Genomic DNA, 12,991 nt, shown 5'->3' on the forward strand with positions numbered 1-12,991 from the left:
CTCATGGTCCGACTACGATACCAAAATAAAGGATCAACCCCAACATGCGACACGGTCCCCGATCGCCCCAACTGGGCACCACTACTGATCATCTGGGGAAGACACATAGTAACGACGAGAGTCTTCATCGAACTCCCACTTGAGCTCAAGCGCATCGTCTGGAACGGTAACATCGGTCCCTGCATCTGGTTTTGGAAGTAAACTGTGAGTCACGAGGACTCAACAATCTCGCACCCTCGCGATCAAGACTATTTAAGCTTATAGGTAAGGCAAGGTAATATGTGGAGCTGCAGCAAGCGACTAGCATATATGGTGGCTAACATACGCAAATGAGAGCGAGAAGAGAAGGCAAAGCACGGACGAAATAACTATGATCAAGAAGTGATCCTAGAACAACCCACGTCAAGCATTACTCCAACAGCGTGTTCACTTCCCGGACTCCGCCGAGAAGAGACCATCACGGTTACACACACGGCTGATTCATTTTAATTAAGTTAAGTTTCATGTTATCTGCAACCGGACATTAAGAAATTCCCATCTGCCATAACCGCGGGCACGGCTTTCGAAAGTTCAAATCCCTGCAGGGGAATCCCAACTTAGCCCATCACAAGCTCTCACGGTCAAGGAAGGATATTCCTTCTAGCGGGAAGATCCAATCAGGCTCGGAATCCCGGTTACAAGACATCCTCGACAATGGTAAAACTAAACCAGCAACACCGCCCAAATGTGCCGACAAATCCTGATAGGAGCTGCACATATCTCGTTCTCAGGGCACACCGGGTTGTCCAAGGTTCCGGTAGGCCAGCCCAGAGTTGCCCCTGGTGGCCACCGGCAGCTGACAGGTTGGACCAACACTCAGAGGAGCACTAGCCCGGGGGTTTAAATAAAGATGACCCTTGAGGCCGCGGAACCCAAGGCAAAAAGAGGCTAGGTGGCGAATGGTAAAAACAAAGTTGGGCATTGCTGGAAGATTTTTATTCAAGGCGAACTGTCAAGGGGTTCCCATTATAACCCAACCGCGTAAGGAACGCAAAATCCGGGAACATAACACCGATATGACGGAAACTAGGGCGGCAAGAGTGGAACAAAACACTAGGAAAAAGGCCGAGCCTTCCATCCTTTACCAAGTATATAGGTGCATTAAGATAAAAAAGATAATATGGTGATATCCCAACAATAAATAATGTTCCAACAAGGAACGATCTCCAATCTTCACCTGCAACTAGCAACACTATAAGAGGGGCTGAGCAAAGCGGTAACATAGCCAATCAACGGTTTGCTAGGACATGGTGGGTTAGAGGTTTGACATGGCAATTTGGGAGGCAGGATAAGCAAGTGGTAGGCATCGTAGCATAGGCATAGCAAAAGAGTGAGCATCTAGCAAGCAAAGATAGAAGTGATTTCGAGGGTATGTTCATCTTGCCTGCAAAGTTGTCAGAGTTGACTTGATCCTCATAAGCAAACTCAACGGGCTCCTCGTTCGTGAACTCATCTCCCAGCTCTACCCAAACAAGACAAACAAGCAAAAGGAACACAATCAACCACGTGCAATGCTCAAACAACATGATGCAAACATGGTATGCTATGCGGGATGCGGTATGTGATGCATATGCAAGATTTCACAAGGAATGATTTAACCTGGACTCAACTTGGAAATCCAAGAGTGCCACTGGAAAGGTGGGGTGATTTCGGTTGAAATCGATATAAAGATCACCGGAATCGGATGCACGGTTTGGAAATGGCAAGCAAAACAAATATGGCACCGGTCTGCGATAATCAGCAAATAACCATCTAAATGCATCAAGATAAATATGCTACAGCACTCAAACATGACAACAAAATACATGGCAGGGATCCATTCATGATGCTTGAGAAAATATGAACAATGAGCTACGGCTAATTCATCCATTAACAGGTTCAAACAAGCATGGCAAAAATGCAAATGATAACATGTTTCAGACTTAGTGAAATTAACACAAGTCTGGAATTTAACATCAGGAAGCACACTTTAGAGCATGAAAACTACATGCTACAGGAACTTAACATGGCAAAGCAAGGCATGTCATGAAGCTACTCAAAGCACTTAACAAAAGTCCCTTAGTGACCTTGAGCCAAAAGGGATCAGAAAATACAATTGCAAGCATGTGAACATGGCAAAAACATAAACAGATCTCAGACTTGGTGAAAAACTGGAGCATGCAAATCAGTTAACGAGTAGGCATGTTTACGAGCTCGATGCACTCACTACAGAGCATGGCATGACAAACTAAGCATACAACCATCAAGAATACATGGCATAGAAGCTAGACATGGCAAAAACAACATCATAGCATGCACGGATCAATAGCAACATCCTCGGCAAAATCGCTAACAAGTCAACAATCTACCAGGATTCACGAAATAGCAAAAGTAGAGCTCGATTGACTCAAGATAGGGTGCTCCATAAATGCAAACAAATACATGGATGGATAGAGAACCACAATGTTCACAAATCATCCTTACTGATCATCCTCAAAAGAGGGACGGATCACTAGGAAACAACATGAACATATGGCATAATGATAAAATCAGGACAAGGACTTGGAGAAATTCTAAGTCCCTGAAATCAACATTACCGATTACGCTACTTTGCAAGCTTGTGCTAGTCACCACAAATGTCACAAAAATACATGGTAAGCACCTCTGTAAAGATGGCATGGCATATAACAAAACAAATGTAGAGCTCAGGAGCATATCATGCACACATTAATCATGGCAAAAATGACAAATATCTATTTGATGAAACAGATCTGACAACTATATCACATAGCCCTCTTCCAACAGCATTTCGGGCATCAAGATGAGCTCAAATGAAAATTATGCAATGAGATGAAATGATGTACTCGTCGATAAGAACATTTTGATGTGCTACACGCACAAATCGGAGCTACGGATGCGGAGTTACGACATGCCAAAGTTTGCCAAAAAACCTAGGGTTTCGGGGGATAAAAAATCAACCGTCTCCCAGATCTGGATCCGGCCCGAAAGTACTGTAGCAGCACGGCATGATTCCCAAGGTGGATCTCGAGCTCACCGGAGTCGGCGTCGGACCTCGCCGGGGACTTTCCGGAGAGGAGGAGGCGAGGCGAGGTGAGGTCGGCGCGGTGGGGGCCGAGGCAGCGCGCGGGTCGACGCCGGGGAAGACGAAGGAGCCACGGGCGCGGAGCTTGGCGGCGGGGTCCGGCGACCTCGCTGCGACCGGTGATGGCAGGCGGCGGCCGGAGTCGAAGACTCGCCGGTGCGGAGGACGAAGCGGGGCGGCGCGGTCGGACGTGCGGGCGGGCGCGGACGGGCTGGGAGGGCCCCGCCTGGGCTCACGGGCCCGCGGGGTCGGCGGCGATGTGGGCGCCCGGGAGGGCGAATCAGACGGTGACAAGTGGCGGCGGCGAGGTGAAAATGAACATGTCCGTCGGTGGAATTTTTTCCGGTGGCGGCGGGGACGAAAAGAACTAGGGTTAGGGTAGGAGAAGACCCGGAAATTTCGAGGGGAGACCTATAAATAGGGATAGGAGGAGCTAGGAAGCTCAGAATGAGCTGCGGTTTTCAGCCACGCGATCGTGATCGAACGCTCTAGATGATGGAAGGGTTTTAGGTGGGTTTCGGGCCAAATTTGAAGGTGTTGGTCTGCAACACAAACGAGGCCTTCTCGGTCCCTCGGTTAACCGTTGGAGTATCAAACGAAGTCCAAATGGCGCGAAACTTGACAGGTGGTCTACCGGTAGTAAACCAAGGCCGCATGGCAAGTCTCGGTCCAATCCGGAAATGTTGAACCCCCACACACGAAAAGAGGTAGAAAAGAACACCGGAGGAGATAGGAGCGCCGGAATGCAAAACGGACAACGGGGAAAATGCTCGGATGCATGAGATGAACACGTATGCAAATGCAATGCACATGATGACATGATATGAGATGCATGAAAAAGGCAACAACACACGGAGACAAAACCCGAACCTGAGGAAAATAAAAAATAACTTAGGATGGAAACGGCAAGAGTTGGACTACAGAAAAGGTAAATTACATCCGGGGTGTTACACATGTGTACCTATATTCAACCAGTAAATGGTACAAGTTAAAGTGCAATTGAAAAAATTATGTGAAATACTTTAAGACATGGGATGCAGCTCACCTCGACGGCAAACAAAAGCATTGGCTGTTATGACCCTACGTAAGTACATGGATAGGCATGTTAAGTACAATAGGGCTAGCATCCACTAAAAATAGCAAATGGGCAACATCTCTAGTGATATCCTGAGTCATGTATTGTAAGTTTGTTGCTGGTAATGGTGAAATTGAGCTGGGCACGGTAATATTTGAACATCATGATACGTCTCCATTGGATCTACTTTTCCACACACTTTTGCCCTTGTTTTGGAATCTAACTTGGATGATTTGAATGGAACTAACCCGGACTGACGCTGTTTTCAACAGAATTGACATGGTGTTATTTTTGTGCAGAAATAAAAGTTCTCGGAATGACCTGAAAATCAACGGAGATTATTTTTGGAATATATAAAAAATACTGGCGAAAAGATCCATGTTAGGGGGCCCACACCCTGTCCATGAGGGTGGGGGGTGCGCCTACCCCCTGGGCGCGCCCCCTGCCTCGTGGGCCCCTGATGCTCCACCAGATCCATCTTGACTCCATATATTCGTGTTTGGGGCAAAAAAATAAGAGAGAGGGATTCAATGCATTTTACGATGCGGAGCCACCGCCAAGCCCTAAACTCTCTCAGGAGGGCTGATCTGGAGTCTGTTCGGGGCTCCAGAGAGGGGAATTCATCACCACCATCATCATCAACCTTCCTCCATCACCAATTTCATGATGCTCACCGTCGTGCGTGAGTAATTCCATCGTAGGCTTGCTGGACGGTGATGGGTTGGATGCGATTTATCATGTAATTGAGTTAGTTTTGTTAGGGTTTGATCCCTAGTATCCACTATGTTCTGAGATTGATGTTGCTATGACTTTGCTATGCTTAATGCTTGTCACTAGGGCCCGAGTGCCATGATTTCAGATCTGAACCTATTATGTTTTCATGAATATATGTGAGTTCGTGATCCTATCTTGCAAGTATATAGTCACCTATTATGTGTTATGATCCGTTAACCCCGAAGTGATAATAATTGAGATACTTACCTGTGATGACCATAATTGAGGAGTTCATGTATTCACTATGTGTTAATGCTTTGGTCCAGTACTCTATTAAAAGGAGGCCTTAATATCCCTTAGTTTCCAATAGGACCCCGCTACCATGGGAGGGTAGGACAAAAGATGCCATGCAAGTTCTTTTCCATAAGCACATATGACTATATTCGGAATACATGCCTACATTATATTGATGAACTGGAGCTAGTTCTGTGTCACCCTATGTTATAACTATTGCATGAGGAATCGCATCTGACATAATTATCCATCATTGATCCATTGCCTACGAGCTTTTCACATATTGTTCTTCGCTTATTTACTTTTCCGTTGCTACTGTTACAATCACTATAAAACCAAAAATATTACCTTTGCTACCGTTACCACTACTATCATATTACTTTGCTACTAAATACCTTGCTGCAGATATTAAGTTTCCAGGTGTGGTTGAATTGACAACTCAACTTCTAATACTTAAGAATATTTTTTGGCTCCCCTTGTGTCGAATCAATAAATTTGGGTTGAATACTCTACCCTCGAAAACTGTTGCGACCCCCTATACTTGTGGGTTATCAAGACTATTTTCTGGCGCCGTTGCCGGGGAGCATAGCTCTATTCTTTGAGTCACTTGGTATTTATATCAGCTGGTCACTATGAAGAACTTGAAAGATCAAAGAACCAAGATTTTTCCCTCAACTACGAGGGGAGGTAAGGAACTGCCATCTAGCTCTGCACTTGATTCTCCTTCTGTCTTGAGTAAACTTGCGACACCTACACCTGCTATTCATTCTGATATGTCGCACGTTATTGATGATGCGACTTCTGCTTTGCATGATACCTATGATGAAACTACTTCTATGCTTGATAATACTGTGCCACCAGGTGAATTTCTTGATGAACAACTTGCTAGGGTTAGAGAGAATGAAATTATTGAAACTGATAATATTGATGAAAGTGATGATGAAGATTCTCCCCCTAAATATGAATTGCATGTTGTGCCTGAGGGTTATGTTATGGATGAGGAAACTGCTAGAGACTTTCTTGCCTGCAATGATAGATCTGATACTAAGAAATTATTAGCTAAGCTTAAAGAAAAATCCTTGAATGCTAGAATGAAATATGACCCTGCTTTTGCTACTTCACCTATCTTTATTACTGATAAGGATTATGATTTCTCCGTCGATCCTGAGTTAATTACTTTGGTTGAATCTGATCCTTTTATGGCTATGAATTTGAAACTGTTGTGGCACATCTTACTAAATTAAATGATATAGCCACCCTGTTTACTCATGATGAGAAAACTCGCTATTACTTTATCCTTAAGTTGTTTTCGTTCTCATTAAAGGGTGATGCTAAAACATGGTTCAATTCTCTTGATCCTGGTTGTGTGCGTAGCCCCCAGGATATGATTTATTACTTCTCTGCTAAATATTTCCCCGCTCATAAGAAACAAGCTGCCCTAAGGGAAATATATAATTTTGTGGAAATTGAAGAAGAGAGTCTCCCACAAACTTGGGGGAGGCTTCTCCGATTACTTAATGCTTTGCCTGATCATCCTCTTAAGAAAAATGAAATATTTGATATCTTTTATAATGGACTAACTGATGCTTCCAGAGATTACTTGGATAGTTGTGCTGGTTGTGTTTTCAGGGAAAGAACCGTTGATCAAGCTGAATTGCTATTGAATAATATGTTGACTAATGAAAATAATTGGACACTTCCTGAACCAAATTCTAAGCCAACTCCGAAGAAAAGGGGTATTCTATTTCTCAGTCCTGAAGATATGCAAGAGGCAAAGAAATCTATGAAAGAAAAAGGTATTAAAGCTGAAGATGTTAAGAATTTACCACCTATTGAAGAAATACATGGTCTTGATAACCCGACACATGTAGTAAAGGTAAATTCTCTCTATAGATTTGATGAAGGTGATATCCCTCATTATAAGTCTGCTAGCCAATGCTTAGATGAGTTTGATAATTTTATTGTTAAACAAGAAAACTTCAATGCTTATGTTGGTAGACAATTGAAACATAATGCTCATATGCTTGAACACTTGAGTGATTATATGTCTAGAGTTAAAGGTGGACTTAAACTTATTAGTAAACATGCTTCTATGGTTACCACTCAAGTAGAACAAGTACTTAAAGCTTAGAATGATTTGCTCAATGAACTAAATAATAAGAAGAATGATAATGTTGTTAGAGTTATGACTAGAGGGGGTAAAATGACTCAGGAACCTTTATATCCTGAGGGCCACCCTAAGAGAATTGAGCAAGATTCTCAGAGAACTACTGTTGATGCACCCAGTTCTTCTAAGAAGACGAAGAAAAATGATAGGACTTTGCATGATTCTAGTGAACCTGTTGTTGACACACTTGAGAATCCCAATGATATTTCTATTTCTGATGCTGAAACACAATCTGGTAATGAACATGAACCTAGTGATAATGTTAATGATGATGTTCATGCTGATGCTCAACCTAGCAATGATAATGATGTAGAGATTGAACCTGTTGTTGATCTTGATAACCCACAATCAAAGAATCAACATTATGATAAGAGAGACTTTGTTGCTAGGAAGCACGGTAAAGAGAGAACCATGGGTTCAGAAACCCATGCCTTTCCCCCTAAACCATCCAAGAAAAAGGATGATGAGGATTTTGAGTGCTTTGCAAAAATGATTAGACCTATCTTTTTGCGTATGCGTTTGACTGATATGCTTAAAATGAATCCTTATGCTAAGTACATGAAGGATATTGTTACAAATAAAAGAAAGATACCGGAAGCTGAAATTTCCACCATGCTTGCTAATTATACTTTTAAGGGTGGAATACCTAAGAAACTTGGAGATCCAGGAGTACCAACTATACCATGCTCCATTAAAAGAAACTATGTTAAAACTGCTTTTTGTGATCTTGGAGCTGGTGTTAGTGTTATGCCTCTCTCTTTATATCATAGACTTGATTTGAATAAGTTGACACCTACTAAAATATATTTGCAAATGGCTGATAAATCAACTGCTATACCTGTCGGTATTTGTGAGGATGTGCCTCTTGTGGTTGCAAACGTTACTATTTTAACAGACTTTGTTATTCTTGATATTCCTGAGGACGATAGTATGTCGATTATCCTTGGTAGACCCTTCTTGAATACTGGAGGGGCTGTTATTGATTGCAACAAAGGCAATGCCACTTTTCATGTTAATGGTAATGAGCATACGGTACACTTTCCGAGGAAGCAACCTCAAGTCCACAGTATCAATTCTATTGGAAAAATTTCAACGATTATTATTGGAGGTTTTGAATTTCCTCTTCCTACTGTCAAGAAGAAATATAATATTCTTATTATTGGGGATGTGCATATCCCCATTGAGGTAACCTAGTGTTATTCGATATTTCTCCGGTTTCATGTTATTCAAAATGAGTTTGTTAACAAGACATGATCAACCTTGTTAGTGGATTCCTTTTGATGAGCATGAGATGGATGAAGTTGGAAAGCAAAACTTTCTATACCCTCTTTTTACTTTCTGTTATTTATATTAAATAAAGTAAAAATAGTATTTTTTTTGTCTGTTTTCTGACTTATCCTTGCAATAAAAAATACCCCGAAAATAAAAGTTTTCCAAATGCCCTGAAAATGAAATATGATTTTTTTCAAGAATATTTAAGGATTTTAGGCACTGAGAACACGGCAGGGGGAGCAGCCACGTGCCCACGAGGATGGAGGGTGCGCCCACCCCCCTAGGCGCGCCCCATGCCTCGTGGACCCCACGTAGGTCCCCTCCACTTATTCTTGCACCCACACACTTTGTCTTGCTCTAGAAAAAATGATCCACCAACTCAAACCCGAGTTCTAGCTCATCTTGCTGCCATTTTCGATCTCCCTGCTCAAAGCTCCATTCACAAAACTGCTTTGGGAGATTGTTCTTCGGTATATGACTCCTCCAATGGTCCAATTAGTTTTTGTTCTAGTGCTTTATTAATTTCAAATATTTGCTACTTAGGTGACCCTGTTCTTGAGCTTGCATGTCAAATTTATGTGGTCAAAAGTAGTTTTAATGCATGGTACGGCCTCTAGGCACTTGTAGGACTAGTTGCTATCAATTTTGTTGAGTTTGGTTCACTTTTATTTTAAGTTACTAAAATTTTTAGAAATTTTCAGAAAAAGATGAAGTGATTTTTAGGGGCTCATCGAGCCGGAGCTCGAATGATAAGAAAAGTGAAGAGAACAAGAAGCCCAAGTATAATCTCCCTCGTACTGCGGAGGTTCGGCCATGTGAATGGCCTTCTGATGAGTTCTTGAGAGAAGCCGGGATTCATGATGATTTTTATTATTTGGCTGAGAATGCAGGCCTCACCACCTTCCTCCACGACTAGCGTGAACAGTATCTCTTACTCACCAATATTTTTTTGCAAAATTTTCATTTATATGATGAGCATAAGGAGATGTCACTTTATAATTTTTGTCGGGTCTGTTTGATACCCTCTGAGGGCAGCATAGAGGAACCACATCGTAATGATGTGGAGGGATTTATTGATACAATTGTTGTAGGGGAAACGAGGAAAGTTTCCGATGCAAGAATCACTAGCATACATTTTCCTGTTCTATGTTACTTTGCAATATTCGCTAGTAGATGCTTAATTGGTCGCGGGAACTGTGGAAACCTTAGTGCCCCTGATATTGTTATTTTGCTCCATGCCTTGTTTCATGATACTACTTTCAGTTTAGGCGCTATTGTTGCTAAACGGTTAAATCTGAACCGTACTAAGAGCCCCGTCCTCGGAGGCATCTTTGCCTCGCGCCTTGCTGCACACTTTAATATACCTATCAGACATCATGAGAAAGAGGAAAAGTTGTTGCCTCCTATTGTTCTAGATTATAAGAGTATGGTAGCACATGAGTTTATTGTTAAGGATTGATAACCCACAAGTATAGGGGATCGCAACAGTTTTCGAGGGTAGAGTATTCAACCCAAATTTATTGATTCGACACAAGGGGAGCCAAAGAATATTCTCAAGTATTAGCAGTTGAGTTGTCAATTCAACCACACCTGGATAACTTAATATATGCAGCAAAGTGTTTAGTAGCAAAGTAATATGATAGTAGTGGTAACGGTAGCAAAAGGTAACGATAGAAAAAGTAATATTTTTGGTGTTTTGTAGTGATGATAACAATAGCAACGGAAAAGTAAATAAGCGAAGAACAATATATGGAAAGCTCGTAGGCAATGGTTCGGTGATAGATAATTATGCCGGATGTGGTTCATTATGTAACAGTCATAACCTAGGGTGACACAGAACTAGCTCCAATTCATCAATGTAATGTAGGCATGTATTCCGAATATAGTCGTACGTTCTTATGGAAAAGAACTTGCATGATGTCGTGGGTTTGTCATGGCAGATGTCCTCATGAAAGGACTTAGTCGTGGAGTCATCGCTACAGGTTAGCTTAAAGGGGTTAAACCGGACAAGGGGACATGAGAGGTTTTATACTAGTTCAGCCCCTTCGATGAAGGTAAAAGCCTACGTCTAGCTGTGATTGGTATTGCTAGGGTTTCGATGACCAGGGAGCGAATCCGCTTTGCCTGGCTCTCGAGTTGTTGTCTGTTGTCCTCAAACCGCAGCCGGGTTGTCCCTTTATATACATAGGTCGACGCCCGCCGGTTTACAGAGTCCCGAGGCCGGATCATAGATGTATTCGGCTCGGTCTCTATTCCTCTAACTTACAATACAAGTTACATGACAGCGTCGGTTTACATCTACAGGCTTTAACCCGCCTTTGGGCCTTGGGCCTTCGTAAAACGCCACCACCTTCACGTCTTCATGGGCTTCTATCCTCGTGGAGCTAACCCGGCCACTCCTAGCCGGTTTACCTCCAGTAATCATATCCCCAACATTAGGCCCAGATTGATTTGAACACATTCATGTCAATCTTCAATACTTAGAAAAATTCTTGCCCAGTCATCTTCATATAAATCTGGTAAACCGCCGTGATGTCATCCTTTAGATCCATAGTAAACTGCCCTACCGTCATCTATTCGTTGAAGCCGAAGATTCCCTTCATTAATGTATATCCAACCATCGAGGCGACACCCTTATTAACTATCCATTTTTGAGCTCCTCGATTCCCGCACTTGTTGCTTTACCGCTTCACCTTATAAATAGGACCACGAGTCCTTGTCCTTTTCCCCCTTCGTCTCCTTCACTTCTTCTTCCTCCTCGCGTCATCTCTGCCCCTGAGCGCCGCCGCCGTCACCGAGCTTCACCTCTGCTTCGACAAAGGCCGCTGCATCGACCTGATCGTGCCAGAGAAACGCGGTGATACTCCGTTGCTTCCTCCTGCACCAGTAAGTTCCTCTTCTGCTTACCCCAGATCCGCCATTAGGGTTCGGTGTTCTTCATAGCTTGAAGTTGTTCCTCCTTCAGTAATACCAATGGCCAGTTAGATCTGATTGTTTTCAGCGCCGTTTGTAGTTTAATCTCCTTTCTTCTTGTTAAGGCATCTGCTTGATATCAAACTCATCTGAACTGTACTGAACCTTTTGAGCGGTTGAGATTAGACCAAAATATATTTTGATTATCCAACCCACAGCAGATCTGAAATTCCCATGCTCAAATGTAAAATCTGTTTTACCTTACTTAGTCCTTTTCACCTTAGATCTGTATCCTCTTTACCACATAGGCGGTTTACCTTTGTAAAAGCAATCTATCATATACCATTAGCCCTAAGGTGAACCGGAGAAGCCCTTTACCTCCATTGTTAGACTCCGGTTTAACAATATGTGCATTCCTTTGTTCTGATATTGCCTTGTCATTCATTATAGTATCGGCCTCCGGTTTGCACAATTTACATACTTGTACGTCTTTGTTCCGTCGCATCTTATGTATCCCTATGAATGGTTTGTAAACCGGTATTTTCTTTCATCTTTTTGTTTGCAATGGCCAAACCATTTTATGCTTGCAACTGGGCTCCTTCCCGGGTTACCGAAGAATAGCTTAACAGAATGGTCAGAATTGGTACTTTGCCCAAAAAGAATGAGATCCGGTGGCGAGTTCCAGGAACAGAGAATCCCCCTACCCCTAAGCAGGGTGAGGTAGTGGTATTTGTTGACCATATAGGCCGTGGTTTCAAACTGCCTGGGTCAAAGCTTTTCCGGGATGTGCTTGCCAGTTTCCAGGTCCATCCTCAAGACATTGGACCCAACTCGGTGTCTAATATATGCAATTTCCAAGTCTTCTGTGAGGTGTACTTACAAGAAGAACCAACTGCTGAGTTATTCCGGGACTTTTTTCATCTGAACTGGCGCACTGAATTCGTAGACGGACCCAACACTGAACTTGGTGGCGTCTCTATTCAAAAAAGGAAAGAGGTTGAATTCCCTCATGCCAAGGTGCACAGTCACCCCAAAGATTGGAACCAAACATGGTTCTACTGTAAAGATACTTCCCCTGAAGACAAGAATCCTCTGCCGAGTTACCGCGCCCACGGACTTTCCAACACTCACCCACTGCCGCAACGTTTGAGTACCGCGGAACGGGCCTCATATGCCCCTCAACTCGCCAAGCTCTGGACCTTTATGGCCAACGGTTTATCAGGCGTTGACTTTGTGTGTTGCTAGATATCCTGGAGCATCTCGCCATTAAGCCGCCACTCTGGTTTAATGTGTGAGTACACTGGTGAATTAGAAGACTCCCAACATCACATCAACCTTCAATTAACCGATGAAGAAGTCACTGAAAGTGTCAATAAGATTTTGAACGAATCGGAATCTGTCTGTCGTCAAACCGGCCAGAACCCCTTTTACACAA

This window comes from Triticum urartu, chromosome 1, assembly GCF_003073215.2.
Source record: "Triticum urartu cultivar G1812 chromosome 1, Tu2.1, whole genome shotgun sequence".
Taxonomy (NCBI): Eukaryota; Viridiplantae; Streptophyta; class Magnoliopsida; order Poales; family Poaceae; genus Triticum; species Triticum urartu.